A 13,188-nucleotide genomic window follows, 5' to 3' on the forward strand; every position below is an offset into this window, starting at 1 on the left:
TCTAAGAGCAGAGCAGGGGTGGGACCCACATGATGGAGGGAGGGGGTCCCAGAGGGTCACTTTCATGTTGCTACTTAGAACGGCAGGAGTCCTCATCCATATCACCCACATCTAGACAGGCAGGATGGAGAATGTCAGGGAAGCCCTGCTCCCCATCCCCCACCCTGCACCTATTCCGGTGAAGTTTCTGGTTTCTGATCCCAGAGCCTGGGGCTACGGGAAGTGCTGATATACCAAGTAGGGGTGGGGGAGAGGGCAGTAGCATGATCAGTTTGTACTTTGGAGGGTGCCCCCACCCTGCATCCGGAGACCAGGCTGGGGGAACAGACTGGGGCAGGGAGACTAGGAGGACCAGGTTAAGAAGGGAGATGAAGTTCCTGGATGATGGTGGAGGTAGTGAGCCAGGAAAGGAGGTGGGCGCCAGACAGTGTGGGAGGGGGTCAGCAGGGCCTGGTGTTACAGGGCTTGGTTGGGGAGGGGGATGGTGGCGGGAGCAGGATGTCTGTCCTGGGCAGTGAAGGACACAGGACCTTTTGCTGAGATTGGGACAAGCGTAGGGGGTGGTTAAGGTGGGAAGCTGGTGGAGGAGGCTGACTGAAGATGCTGAGTGCATCCTCCAGGTGCATCCAGGTAGAGGTGTCTGGGGGGCAGCAGAAACTCAGGCAGGGTTGACATTCAAATCCGTGGGCAGTGAGACTGAACATCGTACAGACAATGGCCAGACTGTGGATGCAACAGAACTCTGACCTCTGACCCACAATCTCTAGTCCAGGAAGCCCACCATGACCTCCATGGCAATAAGGCCCAAACATCCAGGACTTGATCAGTAGTTGCCCATTTCTCTAATCTTTGCTCCCTCTTCCAGCTCAGGACCAGCCAGAGAAAGTTGTGTTTCCCTCCCCCATCATGAGGGATGCTCCTATTCCCTTGGCCACCTCCAGCTTCCCCCGCCGACAGCCCCCACCAGAACACACACTAACCTTCACTTTATCCTCCCCAAAGCTCCCCAAATCCCCTGCCTGCCTCTGAGCCTCTGCCAGACACAAGGAGTGCTGGCCAGCCCCTTGCTGTAGCAGGCCCTGAGTAAAGAGCCTTGGCTCCTGGCTATTTCGGGGCCTGGTGGTCAGTGTTCGTTGTATAACTGAAACCTGGGGACAGATGGGTGACTGGGGAAGAGCAGAGCCTGAACCCTGAATCCTGGGGAACCTGAAGATTCACCAGGCAGTTAAGGACGAACAGGAGGACTGGGCAGAGGGAGACCATGAGTGTCACTTGCTTGTGGGCAGAGCAGAGGAGGCAGGCAGAGCCTGGCCCACCATCCCACACCCCTCATTGGCCTCCTCACGGCATCACGTCAGGTGGCAGAGGCTAGTGGGGACTCTATGGTCAGCCTGCAGCTCTGACGTGACCCCAGGGTGACCCCCACCCCTGTCTTATTGTCCCTAAGCCCTCACGCCCTCTCCTCCCACCTGTTGATGGAACTCAACCTAATTAATAATTATGCTGCCTGTGTATGCTGTGTGTCCAGCCTCCTGCTGGAAGGTTCTAGGGGCTACAAACCCACAAACAGAAGAAAAGAAGGACAAGTCCTTCCTTCAAGGTGCTCACAGCCCCACTATCTGCAAAGGCTCTCAGCCTCTACCATGGACAGCACTAATCACACCAGCTCCAGACTGGAGGAAGCAGCCTGAGGAACCCTAATTTATGATTTCTCTTGTCTTTCTATTTTATTTTTATGTTTTGGCCTCACCACATGGCATGTGGGACCTTAGTTTCCTGGCCAGGGATGGAAACCACGCCCCCTGCATTGGAAGGGTGAGGTATTAACCACTGGACCACCAGGGAAGTCCCCCAGTTTGTGGTTTTTAAGCCCTTTCTAGGAAGCAACCCACGCCTCCCTGCATGAGCTTTGACCCTCGACGAGACTTCAGTGAGCTGGACTCAAAGGTCCTGAGTGAGTCCTGAGTGAGTTTGAAGTGGGACAACCTACCCAGCACACTCACATGGCACCAAGGGTACTGAAGACCTACTGTGCGCCAGGCCGTTGTGGTGGGGGCGGGGGGGACAAGGATCAACCTAACACTGCTCTTCCTCAAGCTTTGTCATGGGTGGGGAGTTCAGTGGAATCCAGAGGAATAATAAAGTCGTGGTTGGCACAGTGTCTGGTGCGTAGTAGGGCTCTTGCTTAGCACTTACACAGGTGGATCTCTCCATTCGTCTCAGCCGAGGCACAGACGAGTTGATAGTTTGCGGAGGTCAGTGTCTCAGTCTGTTCAGGCGACTGTCACAGTATCATCGACTGTGTGTGTATGTGCGTGCTCAGTGTGTCTGACTCTTTGCCACCCTATGGACTGTAGTCCCCACCAGGGGACTGTGACTCTGCTGTACTCAGGAACCAGCCAGCAGCTCAGTGGGCCAGCCTTCAAGAGATGGTATAATGTTGTGTATTTTGAGGTGTGGGAGGTTCCTAACTATAAAATACAATTGACATATAACACTGTGTAAGTTTAAAGATACAACCTGTTGGCTTGATGCACTTGTATGTCACAAGATGACAACCATCAGAGCATTGGCTAACACCGCCATCACGTCACATAATTGCAATTTCTCTTCTGTGAGACCACTGAAAATTTTTTTAACAACGTTCAGATGTGTAATACAGTATTATTCACTAATATAATTTGCTGTTTAGCTGCATGAGTTCTTCGCATATTTTGGAAATTAACCCCTTCTCAGATATATGATTTGCAAAAGTTTTCTCCCGCATAGCTTCAAAACATCTATAAATACCATTTTAAATTTCCTTCTGCAGGGGAAATTGGCATTCATTGTAATGGGCAATAGATAAAATGCCAATACCAGCTACTATTCCATTTCCAGCTTTAGCTGTTTGCCCCCTTAAAAAGAGTGAATGGCTTAAAACATTCAAAGGAATTTAAAAAAAATTAAAAAAATTGACTAAGGCTTAATCAAGCAATTTATGCTGTGAAATGGAAGGCACGAAAAGTATGCAAATCCATCAGTAATCTGCACACTTCATGAAGAACTATTGGGGTGCTTGCTTTCCATGCAAATACAATCCCAGAGTGAACAGAGCACGCCACTTGATTGTGGGTGGACTTTATTTTTCTCCATAAATTGATTTCTACCTCCAAAGACTCAGAATTCTTCACAGATAGTTCGTGTGCACATAATGAAGCAGCTTTATTTCTTGTCTGGCTTTCTTCCTCCCATTTCCGAATCCAGAATTCTCTTTAGACCCACAAGTATATCCAGCCGGCTGGAGACAGCTTCTCCCAGCCTCAGCGGGTGAGGAGCATCACGGGGTGGAAAATTACTGGAGACAGCAATGAGAACCCAGAAGGCTTCGAACCAACCCTTCCAAGCTTTCACAGTAGCGGGCAGGGTGATGCATTTCAAATGCAAATCCTGCCTCATTCTTTGAGGATAACGGAACAGTTAACTCCAAAGCCATTTCACAATTAGCCCCGTTTCCCGCAGGGAGATTCAGCCTTTGGTAAATTCAAACCTGCTGCTTGAACAAAGGATCCCTAAAAACTTTCCTTTTAGCAGCAATTGGAATAGAGGGGCGCTTAAGCACAGCGAGCGGTTCCCATTTGGACTGAACTCTCCGAGGCCCGTCATCACCCCGTCCCTGGGGGCCCCCTCGGAGTCAGCAGCCCACTGAATTTGTGCAGAGTGGCATATTTTTAAACCACAAAGTGCTTTCCTGGCGTCATCTCCCCTCATGACGGGCACAGCAGCTTCCTGGTAGACTTGGGGATGGGGGTGGGGTGTTAACTATCTGAATTTGAAGATGAGGAAACTGAGGCAAGAATGCACAGGTAGTTTGCTTAGATCACAAATGGCCATTAGTACTTAGTGTAGCTTAAGCTGTAGGTTGAAGGGTGATGCCTGCCGGATCCAGCCGCTGTACCCCAACATTTAATTAAATCTTGGAGACAGATTTTGGGTGAAGTAGAGAAGAATAGTTTTATTGCTTTGCCAGGCAAAGGGGGCTACAGTGCTAATGCCCTCAAATTTGTTGGAGGAAGGAGGACCCCTTCCAGGGCCCGAAACTGGGCTCTTGTCTAACACTCGGCAACGAATTGTCCGAGGAGACACATGTGCTGACAAAGCAAGAGATTTTATTGGGAAAGGGCACCCAGGTGGCGAGCAGTAGGGTACGGGAACCCTGGAGAACAGCTCTGCCGCAGTGGCTCACAGTCTCGGGTTTTATGGTGATGGGATTAGTTTCTGGGTGGTCTTTGGCCAATCATTTTAATTCAGAGTCTTTCCTGGTGGCGCACGTATCTCTCAGCTAAGATGGATGCTAGCGAGAGGGATTCGGGAAGTGGACGGACACGCAGTGTCTCCTTTCGACCTTTCCCGAACTCTTCCAGTTGGTGGTGGCTTATTAGTTCTATATTCCTTATCAGGATCTCCTGTCATAAAACAACTCATGCAAGTGGTTACTATGGTGTCTGGCCAGGGTGGGCGGTTTCAATCAGTGTGCTTCCCCTAACAAATTCATGTGTCCCAACCTGGAGGGGGCTGTCAACTTAAAAATTAGTCACAGCCTCCAAGTAGAAAGTGTTTTATTCGGTGGGAATATTTTAGGACTTCAAGCCCAGGAGACAGTAACTCAGGTAGATCTGAGAGACTGCTTTGAGGAGGTGGGAAAGGAAGTCAGGGTTATATACAATCTTGCCACAAAGAGGGCAGGCAGTCTGAACATCAAAGACTACTGTTAAGTAAGGAAAACCAGATATCATGCTAAGGAATTTAGCATTTTCTGCGTATGGGAAGATGCAAGCATCTGGGACTGTTGAAGCCATTCCTTTCATACGCATCTCAGCTGTCTGGGGCCAATGCTGTTTTTGTTTTGTTTTGTTTTTATTTCTCAGATCCCTTCAAGCTCTTCAGCAATAACCATGGGGGGTGGGGTGGCATCTGCTGGATGGAAGGCATTGCTTTCCCTTTTAGGAGTCTTCATTCGCATTTGGAGGCCCAATCACTGGTGGCTGCTACATCCTTGTTTGCTGACATGACAGGAGATATTCCACTTCACAGGGTAGTGAGGAGTTTTACAGAAATGGTTCAAAGAGGGCATGGTCAACTCCTGGACAGTCTTCTGATTGGTTGGTGGTGAGGTAATCCGAAGTCAGCGTCATCAACCTTCTGGTTCCAACAGGTCTGGGGTCTACGTGCTTGTGGGCAACAAACAGTTAACTTCTCCGACCTGGTGGGGGTTTCAGCATCTGCAGAACTTCTCAAAGATATTGTCGTGTGCATCCCTTGAGGGGGAGCCAGGACCTGTCCCAAAGCTGTACTATTGCTTCTAGAACGCTCCTCCCTTGTCTCTGTATCCCCTCACTTCCAACTGTTTGAATCTAACCTTGGGAACTCAGGGAAAGTCAAAAAGGCCAAATGAAGCCTATTTCCTATAATCAAGAAGTGGGGGAGGGACTTCCCTTGTGGTCCAGTGGTTAAGACTCAGCATTCCCAATGTAGAGGGTGTGGGTTCAATCCCTGGTCAGGGAACTAAGATTCTATGTGGCAAAGAAAAAAAAATTGGGGACACAGAAAGACTTTGTGCCAGGAGCCTCATAGGATCCTGCTAGGTTTCAACAGGATCAGATATGCCAACCCCCAAATATGCCATTTTGGCAAAAAGACTGTTTTGAGCCAGAGGCAGCTGAGAAACAGCAGACTCAGGAGGAACTCTCTGCCCTCCTGATCTGCCTAAAAGCAGGATGTATTGATACGTTTCCCTTGTGATTATGTCCTCCTCTTGTTCCAGGAAGGAAGGGACAACCGTGAAGACCAGAGAGAGGCAGGGCTGCACAAAGAAACCTCAGTGACATCAGCCTTCTCTCCACTTGCCCCCTTAACGTTGACCTGCCCCTGGCTCCCTGCACCTTTGCCTTTGCTGCGTCCCTGCTCACAGTTCACCCTCATTGTTATAATGGTGTGGAGGCCCCAGGGGCTAGCTGCCTCCTTGGGTCCTCACTTCCTTTTCCTGGAGGCCCTTATGTGTTCATGTAATAAACTTTTTCTCCTGTTCATCTGTCTTATCAGTTTAACTCATGGGCCTAAGTCACAGAACCTAAGAAGCGGGAGGAAAAGTGTTTCCTCCCCTACATGATGGCACCATCTGCCAGTGCCCCATTGCCTTGCATCTGCCACTATGTCATGAAGGGGGATCCCTTGCAGGGTCTGAGAGTTGTTTTTTGCCTAATACTCAAAACTAAATTGTTCAATGAGACACATGCACTGACAAAGCAAGGGATTTCATTGGGAAGGGGCACCCAGGCAGAAAGCAGCAGGGTAAGGGGACCCAGGAGAACTTTTCTGCTGTGTAGCTCTCAGTCTCTGGTTTTATGGTGATGGGGTTACCCATAGTCTGACTCAAGGTCCTTCTTGACGGCAGGTGCATCTCTCAGCCAAGATGGATTTCAGCGTGAGGGCTGAAATCTGGGAGGCTGGTCATCTCCTCCATCTCTTGTCCTCTCCTGAATTCTCCCAGTTAGTTTTCAGTGGCAGCATCATGCTCCTTTTTGGGACCTCTTGTTGTGAGACAACTCGGGCAAGCAGGCCTGGCCAACATGGTGGCTTTGATCAACAGTTCCCTAACAACTATACCTGGTATTATATGAAGAGAGTGCTTCTTGCATTTTAGAGGTTTGCACCATCAGTAACCTTTACCTGCAGAGGGTCAGATACGACTTTTAGTTTGTGGACAATACAGGTCCCTGTTGCCACAGCTCAGCTCTGTGACTGTAACTTGACATGGCCATGCTGCTGCTGCTGCTAAGTCACTTCAGTTGTGTCCGACTCTGTGCGACCCCATAGACGGCAGCCCACCAGGCTCCCCCATCCCTGGGATTCTCCAGGCAAGAACACTGGAGCGGGTTGCCATTTCCTTCTCCAATGCATGAAAGGGAAAAGTGAAAGTGAAGTCGCTCAGTCATGTCCAACTCTTCGCGACCCCATGGTCTGCAGCCTACCAGGCTCCTCCATCCATGGGATTTTCCAGGCAAGAGTACTGGAGTGGGGTGCCATATAGACAGTATATAAATGACCAAGGATGACTGTGTTCCAATAAAGCTTTATTTTCAAAGTGGGCAGTAGGGCTGGAGATGATGGATTTGGCCCAGAGGCGGTAGATCTACAGAGTGAAGTAAGCATCCATTGGGTGACAGCAGACTCTGAGTAAACAAGACATTAAAACTGTGCGTTTCCGTTCCCATAAGTACAAACAGATCATTAAAAAGTTTCCTTAAGGTTTGTTTTCTTCAAGATGCTACTACTTTAATTCTACACAAAGTCAGGGTCATCTTCTATTTGAATGGCTGCACAGTGGCCAGTTGACTGCCATCCCTATCTGACTCCTGCCAGTCGGCACCGCCACTGGTGGCCCCACACCAGCATCTCACGTTCCCCCTCGCTGGGCTTCTCGTTGTAGGTCTCAGCTTGCCAGGGACGGCCTCCAGGCAGGCCCATGCTCCCGGGGGAAGTATTGACAGCCCCCTCTGTGCCCTCAGCAAGTCTGGTTGGGATGATGACCAACGTATTTACTGCATCAGGATGCAACTCTTAGCACATATCCTATGATGCCTTCTGTGTGCCAGGCACAGTGCAGGCTCTGAAAGACAAAGCTCAAGAAGTATATAAACACTATATATGTGTTTCTGTCTGCATACAATGTATACACCATATTTTTTATGTATATGTATATATACACATGCACACAAGGTATATACAATATTATGTGTATATAAATATAATGCATACACACTATTGTGTTTATATACAATGTGTGTATATACATAAGCATGTTATATATGCATACAATATTTTATAAGGTATTTACAATACATACACACAATGTATATGAAATATTATACACATATATGCAATGTATATACTACATTGTATATGCACACATGCAAGATATATACATTGTATACATATACATTCAAGGTATATATACCATTGCATGTGCATATACATGTGTACAAAGTATATAAAAGATTGTATATATACATATATATACACACACACAATGTGCATATAATATATATATACAGTGTCTATACATATAATATTTATACACACAATATATATGCAATATTTTAGATATACACACAGTATATATATTTAATACAATATATATATACTCAATGTGTATACAATATATTTATTACAATGACCTCTTAGCATATATATAAAGCAGCATACACCTATATTGCTCTTATTGTTCAGTCACTCAGTCATGTTGAGACCCCATGGATTGCAGCACACCAGGCCTCCCTGTCCTCCACCCTCTGCAGGAGCTTGCTCAAAGTCATGTCCATCACAAAAAGCTGCTTCTCACCTCCGTACCCTCAGTATGGCTATCCCCACTGCTGGCAGGGCACATTTTGAATTCTTCCTTTTCTTAACAAACTCCTCAGCAGCTTCTGAGAGTCTATCCAGATGCTCCTCCTCCAGGAAGCCTTCTCTGCTTGATTTAATGACACAAACTGCCTTCCATGGTGCAGGTATCCTCTTTTGCCTTTCTCACTGGGTTGGGGCTACTTGATAGAAGGGTCATGTATACATACTCATATATATGTATAATTTCATCCGGGGTTGACAGAGGACGAGATGATGTACGTATTTATGTATATATACAAAAATATGTACGTATGTATTTCATCACCATGGAAGACAGTCTGTGTCATTAGAGCAAGCAGAGAAGGCTTCCTGGAGGAAGGAGCATCTGGACAGAATCTCAGAAGCTGCTGAGGAGTTTGTTAAGAAAAGGAAGAATTCAGAATGTGCCCTGCCAGCAGTGAGGACAGCCATACTGAGGGTACGGAGGTGAGAAGCAGCTTTTTCTGTGAAAAGTACTATCATGTTCTAGTGTTGTTGGGGAACAGAGATTTTCCATGAGACAGTAAGATATCGATCTATTTGTGCATCTACAATTCTTTCGTGCTATCCTGGATTTCTCTTTATTAATAACGGGCCCCATAATTTACATGTAATTTGCTAGTGGTTTAATATCTAATTATAAACCTCTAATTAACTCTTCATCTTGCAGTGAATAAGGCTCACCCTGTAGCTTAGCAGGTGAAGACATTTAATTTACTTACAGAGTGCCTGCAAACAACCACACAAAACAGGAAGGAACCACATGCTCTACATCACCCTCTCATGATAATCTGTTTATCTGTATTCTGTGAAGACACCTTTGGTTGGAATTGTCCAGCACACTACAAACAACTCCTAGTTGTACCCCCTGTAGCTGCACCTCCTCACTGCCCCTCCCCACTGCCCTCCAGCCAGACCCAATGATTCCAAAGAAGTGGAGAGGAGTCAGATGATTAAAATAACATTTAGCAGGACAAATGTGTGTATGTAGGTAATTCAGGAGATGGTGAATGCTATATAATATATTACATACAGTTTATTGCTAATGCATGACATAAAACAGAAAATTTCCAACATCTATGTGCATGTCTTAGTGGTCTGTTGCTTCTGTACAAGATACCACACACTTAAAGGTTTAACTCTGCACCTGTTCATCGTCCTAGAGTCACAAGGTCAGCAGTTCATGCACCGTGTGTCTTAAAGCTACAACTCTTGTTGAAATCAAGGTGTCTGATGGACTGAACTTTTTAATGGAAAACAAGAATAAGATTCTCTGGGTGATGATGAGCTTCCAAGTACATTCAGATTGTTGATCAAATTCAGTCCTTGCAGTTGTTGGACTGAAGTCCTGTTTCCTTGCCGTCTGTCAGGTGGGGCTGGTCTTTGTTACATGTAGACCAAATTCCTCCTTGTGCTTCCCACGTGGCTCCTAAAGCAATGGAAGGTTGAGTCTCTCTCATGCTTTGAATCTCTCTTCTGTTCATATGGTTACACTAGACCCACTTTCTTAATCCAGAATAGTTCAGTTGCTCAGTCGCATCCAACTCTTTGCAACCTCATGGACTGCAGCATGCCAAGCTTCCATGTCTTGCTCAAACTTCCCAGAGTTTGCTCAAACTCGTGTCCATCAAGTCAGTGATGCCAAACAACCATCTCATCCTCTGTCGTCCCCTTCTCCTCCTGCCTTTAATCTTTCCCAGCATCAGGGTCTTTTCCAATGAGTCAGGTCTTCGCATCAGGTGGCCAAAGTACGGGAGCTTCAACTTCAGCATCAGTCCTTCTAATGAATATTTAGGACTGATTTCTTTTAGAATTTACTGGTTTGATCTCCTTGCAGTCCAAGGAACTCTCAAGAGTCTCCCCAACACCACAGTTCACAGCATTGATTCTTCGGTGCTCAGCTTTCTTTATGGTACACTCTCAGATCCATATATGACTACTGGAAAAACCATTGCTTTGATTTTAGGGACCTTTGTTGGTAAAGTAATATCTCTGCTTTTTAATATGCTGTCTAGGTCTGTCATAGCTTTTCTTCCAAGGAGCAAGTGTCTTTTAATTTCATGGCTGAAGTCACCCTCTGCTGTGATTTTGGAGCCCAAGAAAATAAAGTCTCTCACTGCTTCCATTGTTTCCCCATCTATTTGCCATGAAGTGATGGGACCAGATGCCATAATTTTCATTTTTTGAATGTTGAGTTTTTAGCCAGCTTTTTCACTCTCCTCTATCACCTTCATCAAGAGTCTCTTTAGAGACACAGATGTATAGAGCAGTTTTTTGGACTCTGTTGGAGAGCGTGAGGGTGGGATCGTTTGAGAGAATGACATTGAAACATGTAAAATATCATATGTGAAATGAATCGCCAGTCCAGGTTCAATGCTTGATACAGGATGCTCGGGGCTGGTGCACTGGGATGACCCAGAGGGATGATATGGGGAGGGAGGTGGGAGGGGGTGTTCAAGATGGGAAACACATGTACACCCGTGGCGGATTCATGTCAATGTATGGTAAAACCAATACAATATTGTAAAGTAATTAGCCTCCAATTAAAATAAATAAATTAAAAAAAAGAGAGTCTCTTTAGTTCCTCTTTGCTTTCTGCCATAAGGGTGGTGTCATCTGCATATCTAAGGTTATTGATATTTCTCCCTGAAATCTGGATTTCAGTTTGTGCTTCATCCAGCCCAGCATTTCACATGATGTATTCTGCATATAGCTTCCCTGATAGCTCAGTTGGTAAAGAATCCGCCTGCAATGCAGGAAACCCTAGTTCGATTCCTGGGTCGGGAAGATCCACTGGAGAAGGAATAGGTACCCACTCCAGTATTCTTGGGCTTCCCTTGTGGTTCCAGCCTGCAATGTGGGAGTTCTATCCCTGGGTTGGAAGATACCCTGGAGAAGGGAAAGACTACCAATTCTGGCCTGGAGAATTCCATGGACTATACAGTCCATGGGGTCGCAAAGAGTTGGACACAACTGAGTGACTTTCACTTTCACTGTGCATATAAGTTAAATAAGCAAGGTGATAATATATAGTCTTGATGTACTCCTTTCCCAATTTGGAACCAGTCTGTTATTCTATGTCTGGCTCTAACTGTTGCAGCTTGACCTGCATACAGATTTCTCAGGTGGCAGGTAAGGTGGTCTGGTATTCCCATCTCTTTAGGAATTTTCCACAGTTTGTTGTGATCCACACAATCCAGGATAACCATCCTGTTTTAAACTCAACTGATGAGTAACCTTCATTCCACCTGCCAGGTTACTTCACAGCAGTACCTAGATTCGCATTTAAATTAGCAGGGGATGAGGATCTTGGGGGGGGATGGCTTTAGAATTCTGCCTACCCCTATATGTGAAGTGAAAAAGTGAAAGTGTTATTTGCTCAGTTGTGTCTGACTCTTTATGACCACATGGACTATAGCCCACTAGGCTCCTCTGCCCATGGAATTCTCCAGGCAAAAATACTGGAGTTGGTAGACATCTCCTACTCCAAAGGATCTTCCCAACCCAGGGATCAAAGCCAGGTCTTCTGCCTTGCAGGCAGATTCTTTACTGTCTAAGGGAAGCCCTTGTATGTACACACACATATACATAATATACTGACTGAACCTCATGCTAGTCCCATGAGAAATGGAATTAAAATTTAAGAAAAAGCACAAGACAAAAATACAATTCCCTTTATAAGGGGGGAGGGATAGTCACTTATTTACTTATCATTATTTAATTACTAAATTTGAACATTAATTTTCTGAATGTGTGCTTTCTTATGCCCATAACTTACATCTGTTAAAAACTAGGGTCCAGAATGCCAGATATTATTCTAAAAGAGACTTACCCAAACGTTGACATTCTCTGCAAAAACATCTCTGAAAGAAGGTGAAGTGTGAGGCAAGTGACCAAGCAGCCAGGTCAGATTCAAATTCTCAGCCTTCCAATCCCCACAGCAGTGCTGCTCACCATGACCCCAAAATGGAAGCAACACAAATGCCCATCAGCAGAGGGATGTGGTACAGTCAGCCAATGGACTATTATTCATCTGCAAAAAGAAATGAAATTCTGATTCATGCTATACGGATCAACATTAAAATTCAACATTCAAAAAATGAAGATTTTGGCTTCCGGTCCCATCACTTCATGGCGTATAGAGGGGGAAACAATGGAAACAGGAACAGACTTTATTTCCTTGGGCTCCAAAATCACTGCAGTTGGTGACTTCAGCCATGAAATTAAAAGTCACTTGTTCCTTGGAAGATAAGCTATGATAGACCTATACAGCATGTTAAAAAGCAGAGACATTACTTTACCAACAAAGGTTCCTATAGTCAAAGCTATGGTTTTTCTAGTAGTCATGTATGGATGTGAGAGTTGGACCATAGAGAAGGCTGAGCACCAAAGAACTGTTGCTTTTGAACTGTGGTGTTGGAGAAGACTTGAAAATCATTTGGATGGCTAGGAGATCAAGCCAGTCAATCCTAAAGGAAATCAACCCTGAATATTCATTGGAAGGACTGATGCTGAAGCTGAATCTCCAATACTTTGGCCACCTGATGAGAAGAAATGACTCATTGGAAAAGACCCTGATGCTAGGAAAGATTGAAGGCAGGAGGAGAAGGGGATGACAGAGGATGAGATGGTTGGATGGCATCTCCGACTTGATGGACATGAATTTGAGCAAACTTCATGAGTTGGTGATGGACAGGGAGGCCTGGCATGCTGTAGACCATGGGATTGCAAAGAGTTGGACATGACTGAGCAACTGAACTGAACTGA

This window comes from Bubalus kerabau, chromosome 5 (assembly GCF_029407905.1).
Source record: "Bubalus kerabau isolate K-KA32 ecotype Philippines breed swamp buffalo chromosome 5, PCC_UOA_SB_1v2, whole genome shotgun sequence".
Taxonomy (NCBI): domain Eukaryota; kingdom Metazoa; phylum Chordata; class Mammalia; order Artiodactyla; family Bovidae; genus Bubalus; species Bubalus kerabau.